Here is a 12,231-nt window from a genome sequence, read left to right on the forward strand (position 1 = left end):
AAAGAAGAATATAGTTCTTAAGGGAAAGAAAAAACTAAGACTATGCTCCTATTTTCCACAGTGAAGGTCATAAGTGTCCTTGAGGTATTTTGGTTAGCTTCACTTCTCATTAACTGGTGATATTTATTTTGATAATTACAGTGTAGAAAGGTTTTTTTAAAGGGAACATTTTCTGACTCCTATATTTATCTGAGTTATTATCTTTCTATGAGCTTAGCTATTGTTTGAGCCCATCTCAGCCAAGTTTATTGGCAATTCCAGTCTATTTGCCAACAACTTAAGAAGCATTCATTTTAAACTAAAGTACACCCCAATCCTTAGATGAAATCCTGCCTCAGGTTCATAACGCCAAATCAATAGAATCATTCAAATCCAAGGTTAACTCTTATCTTGGAACCAAGCTCATTCCTATTGATTAAACTTTTATTTTTGTCTTATTATGAAGAACAAAAGGACCTTGGCAGTGGCCGCAGAAAGAAAGGTGCAATAAACAATCCATTTATGTCCCTTTGTAACATCAATTAATTCATATAATTTTGCTTTCAATTTTATTCCAAATATAATAGCATGTCTCCTTGTCTATAAGAATTATTTTTTCTCGATTGACGGAAAGTTTTTCAAATACCAACTATTCAGTGTTTTTAAAAAAATGCTGGGGGAATAAGAGGAATGAGAATAAAACAGACAGGTAGCACATGAAACAGTTATAGCAGATTTCTATAAAATTAGAGAAAAAAAAGTTTGTGAATGTTTAAGAATTAACCTGTTTTTCTATATGGAGAGTCCTTAAATGGCTAAAAGCAAATCAATCATTCAATCTGGCAATCCCACTATTGGGTATCTATCCAAAGGAAAAGTCATTATATGAAAAACACACTTGCACACATATGTTTATAGCAGCACAATTCACAATTGCAAAGATGTGGAACCAACCTAAATGCCTATCCACTAATGAGTGGATAAAGAAAATGTGGTATATATGCACGATGGAATACTACTCAGCCATTAAAAGGAACAAAATAATGTCTTTTGCAACAACTTAGATGGAGCAAAAGACAATAATGGCCATTATTCTAAGTGAAGTAACACAGGACTGGAAACAACAACCATATGCCCTCACTTATAAGTGGGATCTAAGCTATGAGTAATAAAGGCATACAGAGTGACACAATGGACTTCAGAGATAAAAAGGACAATGAGTCTCTTCAGAGACTCAAAAGTATGAGGGTGGGAAGGGGGCTAGGGATAAAAAGCCACACTTTAGGTATAATGTGCACTACTCTGGTGATGGGTACACTAAAATCTCAGAATTCACCACCATATAGTTCACCCATGTAACAAAAAGCCATTTTGTACCCTAAAAGCTATTGAAAAAAAAAAAAGCTGTATACCTTAAGTAAACACAATTTTGTTTTTTAAAAAATCTGTTTTTAAAAGAATTTTAGTTTACAAAACTTGGCACTAGCAAATGCTTGATGTTTTTATTCTTCCTATTTTTTCCTTGTGGACATTTTGATATCCTTTTTATTTTGTCTATGGTGACAAAAGCAAATATACAGGTAACCATAATAATAAAAGATTTATAAGAGCAAAACCAAAGTTTTTCAGAGAAGAAGAAATTCTGACTCAAGACTGCATTATCAACTCTTGCCTGAATTTCCAGCCTTCTGGTCTGCCCTACACATTTTCAGACTCATCAGCCCCCAAAAACACATGAAGCAATCCAAAACTAAAGAAACTAATTAATTAATTTTATTTCCCTGGAGAACCCTCATGGATAAAATAGGTATGAATGGTATTTTCAACTATAAACAGGTATGCAAGAAATATCAAATTTCTTTTATTTTATTTAAATCAAATTAATTCCAACTCCAAGTGCCCATCACACAGGCCAGCAGGAAATTCAACCTAGGTCCTAAGAGGTCACAAGCATCCTTTCATCTTGCATTATCATGTTCTCCTTTGATATCTCATTTTCCAAGGTCACTTAGTCCCTGCTATAATTTCAATAGTTGTACCCTCCAAAATTCATGTTGAAATTGAATCCGCAAAGTGGCAGTGTTGACAGGTGAGTCCTTTAAGAGGTGAATGTGTCATGAGGGCTCTGCCTTCATAAATACATTAATATATTCATGAATCAATGGGTTAAAAGGTAAATGGATTAATAGGTTATCATGGGATTGGAACTTGTGGCCTTATAAGAAAAGGAAAAAAGACCTGAGCTACCATGTTAGCACATTCAACACCCTCACCCTGTGTCACTTTGAGACTCTGCAGAGAGCCCCCACCAGTAAGAAAGCCCTCACTAGATGCAGCCCCTCAACCTTGGACTTTTCAGCCTCCACAACCATAAGAAATAAATTCCTTTTCTTTACAAATTATCCAGTTTCAAGTATTTTGTTTAAGCAACATAAAACAGACTAATACAGTCAGTCCCTAAAGGAAGACAGTTACGCTTATCCCAGGTCAAACTTCAGTGCAGGAATATTTGTCAAAGCAGGGAGTCCCGTTGCCCTAGGCCCAGGAGAAACACAAAGTTAAACCACTCAACTGTCTTGCCAGTTCCTGCGGGTACTGTCAGAGAATATAGCGTGGATCACCACTATTCTTGGTAGTCATAAAGCTCTAGTCTCAGTTTTGGGGAATTTCTCTTCCCTCACTCATTTCCATCAAAGGAATTCAGCTTTCTCCTCTATCCTGAATATTTTTCAGAAGCTCTCTCCATTAAACAAAATCCAAGAAGGCAAGCTATTAGCAAGCAACATCTCCTTTCTATCAAGTAATAAAAATTTGTCTTGAGAAAGAAGAAAGACAAAATTTTCTACCAGTAATGAAGGGGAGTATAAACATCAGAGGAACAAAATTCAATGTATCAAAAAATGATCATATTCAGTGGTATGTTAACCAACGAGTTCTGTGGGAAAGAGGAGGGAAAAATAACTCTAATTTGTACGATTTGCCTGTTTCCATGTTGTAAATGTTCCCATTGCAGTTGATTTCAAGCTAACCATTTGACATCACTGAGCACAGAGTTGGAAAGAGATGTGCAGTATCACATAATTATGTAATATTTCTACTACACAGATACAATAGACATAACCTCAAGAGCATGGATAATGCTGATATGCATTACCTTTGTTAACAATACAAATTATTTTCTTGTACATTTGAATAATTTAGTTTTTTAATAATGGCTTTTTCATGGCTGGGGCACACAATTTCTGAAAATTTATCAATCCACTTTTATGAACCAATACTAGCTACAAAAAATGTCAAAAGTCAAATGGTAAGCTGCAGTACAACACTGATCTTAACCACACAATGAAAGACCACAAGCATGACTTTGACAAGAACACTTGCTATGCTCTGAATGTCTGTATTCCTCCAAAATACAGACATTTAAACCCCAAGCTGATGGTATTTAGAGGTTGGGCCTTTTGGGCAGTAATTAAGTCATGAGGTCTCTGCCATCATGAATGGGATTAATGCCCTTATAAAAGAGACTTCACAGAGTTGTCTGGCCCTTCCATCTCTTTTGCAATGTAAGGACACAGCATTGTGTCTTCTGCCATGTGAGGACACAACAACAAGGCACCATCTTGGAAGCAAAGAGCAAATTCTTACCAGAGGCTGGTGCCTTGACCTTGGACTTCCCAGCCTCCAGAACTGTGAGAAATAAATTTCTGTTATAGTCTATTATTTATAAATTACCTGTCTACAGTGTTTTGTTACAGCAGCAGCAATAGACTAAGACTACCTATGTAATGAAAATTGGCTCTGCCTCTGCAAACAAGGGAAATAGACCTAAAGTTTTTTTTTTCACCTCTTCAGGACAGACAGACAAACCTGGCCTGCTCAAATGAGAACAGTCACCCAGGCTATGAGATCAACTCGTTGCTTACCATTTATAACAGCTGCACTTAAACTTGTTCTCATGACCATTTTTTCTGAACTCTTAAAAATATTGGGAAACCAAAGAGCTTCTGTTTATGAGAGTTAATCTCTCAATCCTTGCCATATTAGAAATTAATTCTGAAAAGTTTCATTAATATCCATTTTAAAATAACAATAGTAAACCTATTAAATAGGTTGACATGTTTAGTACACTTCTATTTACATAATAGCATATCTTATGAAAAATAACTATATTTTCCAGAAAAGTAAAGTAATAAGAAAGGTAGCATTGTTTCACAATTTTTCAAATCTCTTTAATGTCTCTCTTAATAGAAAACAGCTGGAAAATGGATTAAGATAGTCTAATAGTCCATGAGGATCTGAATATTGTCCACAACCACTCAAGTGAAATTAGAAGTGGATCTTCCCCTATTCAAGCCTTCAGATAAGATCACAGCCCTGGCAACCCCTTGATTGCAGCCAGAAGTCACAGTAAGCCAAGACCAGATTTCTTTTTTCTTTTTTTTTTCTTTTGAGATGCAGTCTTTCTCTGTCACCCAAGCAGGAGTGCAGTGGCGCAATCTCAGCTCACTGCAAGCTCCACCTCCCAGATTCACACCATTCTCCTGCCTCAGACTCACGAGTAGCTGGGACTACAGGTATGCGCCACCACGCCCGGCTAATATATGTGTGTGTGTGTGTGTGTGTGTGTGTTTAGTAGAGACGGGGTTTCACCATGTTAGCCAGGATTGTCTCGATCTCCTGACCTCGTGATCCGCCTGCCTCCGCCTCCCAAAGTGCTGGGATTACAGGTGTGAGCCACCGCACTCAGCCAGACCAGATTTCTAACAGACGAAAAGTATGAGATGATAGATGTTTGTTGTTTTAAACCAATGAGTTTCCGGGAATTCATTACATTGCCATTGAGAACTAATACAAAAGGAATAGTTGCTCAACAATCATTTATTTATTCAATGAATGTATGGATTGAATGTGTGTGTACCAGTTACTATAAGAGGAGAGGAGAAGCAGATGTGACTCTGACATGGGCCCTCGACCCTTGAGGAACCAGTCTGATGAGGGAGATAAATAGGAAAATAGATGGCATACAATACCTATAATGCAAATATAGGAACAAATTATGTGAGACTATAAAAAGGAAAATAACTAACTCTATTTGAGAAGGCTTCACTACCATTTGGAATAGCTCATAAAGGTTGAGCACATTTAAGACTCTGGCAAGTGGCACTGATTCAATAGGAGCTGCTACTTCAGGAATCAAACCAAGGAGTCTACATGTAATCATTTCTGAACCACCTACATGCAGTTATTAGATAAAGCCATGAGGGGAAATAAGATTTCTTCAGGAAAAAAAAACATATGGATAAAACCCAAAACTTAAGACTCAGGCAGGTAAAATATGAGAAGACAATACATGATTGATTTGATAATAAATATGATGTCATGCAGTGTTTGCCAGAGACGACTTTGAGGGGGAAAAAAAAAAAAGGCAATTGAAAAATCTTGCTGAAGGAGATCATTTTAAGAATTGTTTAAATTATGTATAGAAAATGTTTGGCCATACAAATAAGAAAGAAAATTACTCCCCACTCCCTTTGGTAAAAACGATGAATCACAGTTCCTACATAGTAAAAATGATGTTTTTAATATTAAGAAATTTAACATCTGAAATAAACAAAATTGACTGTTATGTCTTATTAATATCTCAAGTTAATATCGTATGCAAAAACTGGAGTTTTTTTAATAAATTAACTTTATGGACAGAAAAATACATACTTTTCTAAGTTAATTTAAAACTACAAAACAAAAATTTTTGTAGTTATAAGTTAATCACTTTTTTAAAAAAACAATTTCCCTAAGGTATATCGAGCAGAGTATCAAGAAGAAAGTTGATAAATACAGGTCAAACTGAAAACCAAACACTAGTAAAGTCTGTGCTACCTAATGATTTAAAAACCTGGACTTTGAAATAGGAAGAGGGTCCTGGCTCTTCTACTTAAAAAGTGACTCTAGACAATTAATGTAAGCCTCAGTTTTCTAACAAAAACAGAGATTATCATAACTACACCATCAAAACCAGGTTTTCGGAACTCATATTAGGTAAGACGTGTGAATACACCTTGAAACATTTAACTCATTATATGATTCTTGTAGTTATCCAGGAAAAGATATCACAAATAGCCATTAAAACTATTTTTCATATTACAGCAATTTAAAAACTTCCTTCTATTTAACCGACAAAAAGTGTATCTTGATTTTTAGCCTTGACATATGGCAGTAAAACACGAATTACAAATTGCATTTGCACATAAATGTCAGAAAAACTTCCCTGATTTTTCATCGGAAATGTATTCCATTTGGAGGATCTGTTACATTTCCATAGGAAGTTAATAACTTGATCAAAGCCATGAAATAAGGTTTGCTGCATTTATTTAGTCTCCTTTTACACAATGGCTTTTCCAAATCTGTGTGTGCTACTTTTGCCCCACAATGTGAAAAGGAGACCATTAACTGCAGGATACCATTTGCTATGTAGATTTTCGGGTCTTGTTTGCACTTGATATTTGAATTAATATATCCCAATTCTCCCTCCAATTTACTTGTACGTTTATTGTAGCTGTTTAAAAGAAAAAAAAAAAAAACTGCAGGTAAGTCAGGTAATAAACTGTGAGTCAGCAGGCCATTTATCTTCTGTAATAAATAGGAGTCAGAAAGTCGCACAGAAAATCGGGCTATATTATTCAATAAGGCATTCAGTCATGAATCAACGTGTTACTTCCTCCACACCATTCCGCAGGCCTCAATGAAGTAACAAAAATGTTTTTCCTCTAATAAAAGTAGTATATTCCTTTTTTAAAAAGTCCTTTTCTCACAAGAACACATAGAAAAGGATATATTTAAATACATCAAAAACACCAATTAGGATGATTTTCTCTAGCAGTACTCAATAGGAGATGAAAGGAAAGGAGAGAAAAGGTACTGTGGAAAGATAGATCAAAAGGAGGGAAAGATGATTTTACATGGGCTCAGAATGCATCCCAGTAAGTTCATAAGTTACTACAATCCCTGCCCCCTTACTTTTAGTCAATGACCACTTCAAAAAATAAAAACAGTCAACTGTTGACAGAAACTCACCTCTGCTTATATCTACCTACAAATATCTATATTTTTGTCAATTCATACTCTATTTCCTCTTATCTCACAGAGACTGGTACTTTCTCCACTTTCCAAAGGAGAACACCTCTCTCTATGTTCTCTATCTTTTCTTTCACCTCCCTGATTGTGCTTTGTCAATAATTCAGTTACAATTTCTGCATCTAGGATGCCTTCAGCCTCTCAATCTATAAACACATTCAAGCTTCCCCACCATCTTAAATGTATCTTTTCCTACTTTTTGTCATTCCCACAATCTACTTTGTTTAACTGCCAATATCCTTAAGTCATTTATATTTACTGTTCCCACATTCTATTTGATTTTTCTAGCCATTATAATACGGCTTCCATCACCACCAACTCCAATCAAGTTGATCTCATTTAAGCCACCAGTGTCCTTCTAACCACACCCAAAGGGCTTCTTCAGTTGTATCAAGATCATTTTCCTGCAGCATTCGACACCATTTCTCTTCTGAAAACTCTTTCTTCTTCGTTTTCTCAACACAACTCTCTTTCCTTATCTCCCTTCTACTCCTTGTCTTTTCTTCTTCAGTGTCTTTGTGTTAATTATTTATTACTGTGTAACAAATTATCCTAAGACTTAGTGGCTTGACACAAAAAGAATCAAATACCCAGGAATACAGCTAACCAGAGAGGTAAAGGGTCTGTACAATAAAAATTATAAAACACTGCTCAAAGAAATCAGATGTGATACAAATATATGAGAAAACATTCCACGCTCATGGATAGGAAGAATCACTATCATCAAAATGCCCATACTGCACAAGCCAATATATAGATGCAATGCTATTCCTATTAAACTACCAATGACATTCGTCATGGAACTAGAAAAAAACTATTTTAAAATTCATATGAAATCAAAAAAGGGCCAAAATAGCCAAGGCAATCCTAAGCAAAAAGAACAAAGCTGGAAGCATCATGTTATCCAACTTCAAACTATACTACAAGGCTACAGTAACCAAAACAGCATGGTACTTGTACAAAAACAGACACACAGACCAATGGAATAGAATGGAGAGCCCAGAAATAAGCGTGCATGCCTACAACCATCTGATCTTCAACAAAGCTGACAAAAACAAGCAATGGGGAAAGGATTTCCTATTCAATAAATGGTGCTGGGATAGCTGGCTAGCTATATGCAGAAGATTAAAACTGGACCACCTCCTTACACCATATATAAAAATTAACTCATGATGGATTAAAGACTTAAATGTAAAACCCAAAACTATAAAAACCCAAGGAGACAACAGCATTAGTCTGTTCTCATGCTGCTAATAAAGACAGTTTATAAAGGAAGTTTATAAAGGAAAGAGGTTTAATTGACCCACAGTTCCACATGGCTGGGGAGGACTCACAATCATGGTAGAAGATGAATGAAGAGCAAAGTCACATTTTATATGGCAGCAGGCAAGACAGCTTGTGCAGGGGAACTCCCCTTTGTAAAACCATCACGTGAGACTTATTCACTACCATGAGAACAGTATGGGCTAAACCATCCCCATGATTCAATTATCTCCATTTGGCCCCGCCCTTGACATGTGGCTATTATTATAATTCAAGGTGAGATTTGGGTGGGGACACAGCCAAACCATATCAACAACCTAGGCAATACTGCTTTGGACATAGGACCTGCAAAGATTTCATGACAAAGACATCAAAAGCAATTGCAACAAAAGCAAAAATTGACAAATGGGATCCAATTAAACTTAAGAGCTTCTTCACAGCAAAATAAACTATACACAGAGTAAACAGAGAACCTACAGAATGGGTGAAAATATTTATAAACTATGCATTTGACATAAGTCTAATATTCAGCATCTATAAGGAACTTAAACAAATTTACAAGCAAAAACAACCACATTAAAAAATGGACAAAGGACATGAGCAGACACTTTTGAAAATAAGACATACATGTGGCAAACAAGCATATGAACAAAGCTCAACATCACTGATCATTAGGGAAGTGCAAATCAAACCCACAATGAGGTACCATCTCACACCAGTCAGAAGGGCTTTTATTAAAAAGTCAGAAAAAAATGCTGGTGAGGTTGCAGAGAAAAGGAAATGTGTATACACTGTTGGTGGGAGTGTAAATTAGTTCCATTGTGGAAAGCAGTGTGACGACTCCTCAAAGAGCTAAAAGCAGAACTATCATTCAACCCAGCAATCCCATTACTGGGTATATACCCAAAGGAATATAAATTGTTCCACCACAAAGACACACGCACATGAATGTTCACTGAAGCACTGTTCACAATAGCAAAGACAAGGAATCAACCTAAAAGCCCATCAGCAGCAGACAGTATAAAGAACTTGTGGTACATACACACCATAGAATACTATGCAGACATAAAAAAGAACAAGATCATGTCCTTTAGAGGAACATGGATGGAGCTGGAGGCCATTATGTTTAGCAAACTAATGTAGGAACAGTAAACCAGATACCACGTTTTCACTTGTAAGTGGGAGCTAAATAATGAGAACCAATAGAAATAGAGGGGAACAACAGACACTGGGCCTACTTGAGATTGGAGGGTAGCAGGAGGGAGATAATCCGGAAAAGTAACTATCAGATACTATGCTTAGTACCTGGATGACAAAAAATCTATACATCAAACCCTCATGACACGAGTTTACCTGTATAACAAACCTGCCCATGTACCCCTAAACCTAAATAAAAGTTAAAATAATTTAACAGGGCTAGGTGCCATGGCTCATGCCTGCAATCTCAGCACTTTGGGAAGCCGAGGTGGGTGGATTACCTGAGGTCAAAAGTTCAAGAACAGCTTGGCCAACATGGCGAAACCCCGTCTCTACTAAAAATATAAAAATTAGCTGGGCTTGGTGGCTCAAGCCTTTAATCCCAGCTACTCGGGAGGCTGAGGCAAGAGAACCACTTGAACACGGGAGGCAGAGGTTGCAGTGAATGGAGATTGCACCACTGCACTCCAGCCTGGGCAACAAGCACAAAACTCCATCTCAAAAAATAATAGTAATAACAATTAAATAGACAATAACTTAGTAGCTTGAAACAGCAAACATTAATTATCTCAAAGTTTCTGTTGGTCAGAAATTTAGAAATGTCTTGGGGGAAAGGGAAAACACCCCTCTGGCTTAGAGTCTGTCATGAGGTTACAGTCAGATAATGTCTGGGGCCATAATAATCTAAAGCCTTCAGAGGGGCTAGAGGATTCATTTCCACAATGGTTCACTCATGTGGCTGTTGGTAAAGGTCTTAGTCTGTCACTAGCTTTTTACAGATGTCTCAGTTCCTCACTGGCTATTAGCAAGAAGCCCTGGCTCCTCACCACATGGATTTCTTCACAGGCTGCTTGAGTATTTTCACAACATGACAAATAGATTTCACCAGATTGAACAATGAGGGAGAGGGAGACAGAGAGAGCGAGAGAGAGACAGAGAAAGCAAGCAAGCGAGTGAGAGACAGAGAAAGCTACAGTACTTTTTATGCCATAGAAATTATACACTGTTACTTCTGCTTTAATTGTATTTATTGGGAGTAAGCCATTAAATCCAGCCCAACACTAAAAAGGAGAAGAATTAAGCTCCACCTCTTAAGAGTATCAATTAATTTATGAACGTATTTTACACTACCACAAACTTCTACATTTTATTTCCTGAATGTTGCTGTTACTTAAGGGTCTTACCTCTGTCCTCTTATCATCTTATTCACCTTTCCTGGGTGTTCTCAACTATTCCCATTGTTTCAATTGTCATCTATATTATAGATGAATCTAAAATCAGTTTCTAGCCTCGATCCCTTTCCCAAACCCGTATTTGTATTTTCAACTGCTTATCCTACATCTTCACCTAGAAAGCCAGTACAACCTGTCCAAAACTAAACTTCTGTTTTTCTTCCCCTTTGCTCCAGTTTGGCTCTTTATATCTTCAACCCAATTACCCATGTTAGAAAATATGAATCATCTTCAATTCCTACTTCTCCTTCTTACCTCTCATATCCCTTGATATGGATTTATCCCCACTGTTTATGCCTTCTAAATAACTCTCAATTTATTTTCTTCTCATCATCATTACCATCTTCGTACAGGCTGTCATCATTCCTCTCCAACTGTACTGCAGTAGCCTAATAATTGATTTTCCTGTCTCGTCTCTCCCCATTCTAATTTACTTTTTGTCAGATTTCTCTTGGCTAAAATATAGATCCGAGATCCTATATCTCTATAAAAACCTTGAATAGCCCACCAATAACCAGTTTAAAGAGTCCAAGCTCTTTAAAATGATATATAAGGCCCTTTAAAATCTGATCCTAATATGCTTTAGCTTCATCTCGTCAAATGTCTCAACAAATTTTCACCAAATCATTGTCATTCCCTGAAAATGCCATGTACTTTCACACATTCACATATTTGCACATGCTATTTCCTCTGCCTGCAATACCCACTACTCTCTGCTCTGCTAGGGAAACTCCTATTTCCAGAGTTCAAACAGCACCTCTTTCACGAAGCTCTCTCTGACTTCCCTAGGTGGGAAGTCATTTCATCCACTATGGTTCCACATTATCTTGCATATACTGATGGCATATCGTTGTTAACCTATACTTCGTGAATGATTTTAGGACTGATTCAGTTTCAAACATGTTGTCCTTTTGTCTTTGTATGAACATGAATAAATGTTTCAGACTGTTTTCCATTATTTAATTCAGAAAATATAATTGCTAGTGACAACTGCTGGCCCCCTCCAGGACTTACAGAATAATCTGTTGCCGGAGAAGACCTGTCTCACAGAATTTTTGAAATCTATTCTCATTTTGTGTTGTTAATCTGCATCACTGAAGAAGACAAAGTGCTATTTCAAGTCCACAGCACACGTAAATATATTAGGAACGTTTTCCTTTCCACATTGCGCACTTCGTATTCCCCACTATTACAAACCCACATTCCATGATAAGCAGCTGAGGTATCATCAGGTGAACTCAAAGAAAAGGTGCCTACAAACGTATGCATACACCTAGTTAAAGACATTTATCCTTATAAGTGTCATCTATTAATTTTGTTCCTTTATTGTATAATCTTAGACTTAGGGACAAATAGCACATCACTATTATTATTGGAAAAATCCCCAGAAGTATCAGAGTGATCATAACCTCTTGGCACAGAAGCTTTT

Source organism: Mandrillus leucophaeus, unplaced genomic scaffold, assembly GCF_000951045.1.
Source record: "Mandrillus leucophaeus isolate KB7577 unplaced genomic scaffold, Mleu.le_1.0 Scaffold615, whole genome shotgun sequence".
Classification (NCBI taxonomy): Eukaryota; Metazoa; Chordata; class Mammalia; order Primates; family Cercopithecidae; genus Mandrillus; species Mandrillus leucophaeus.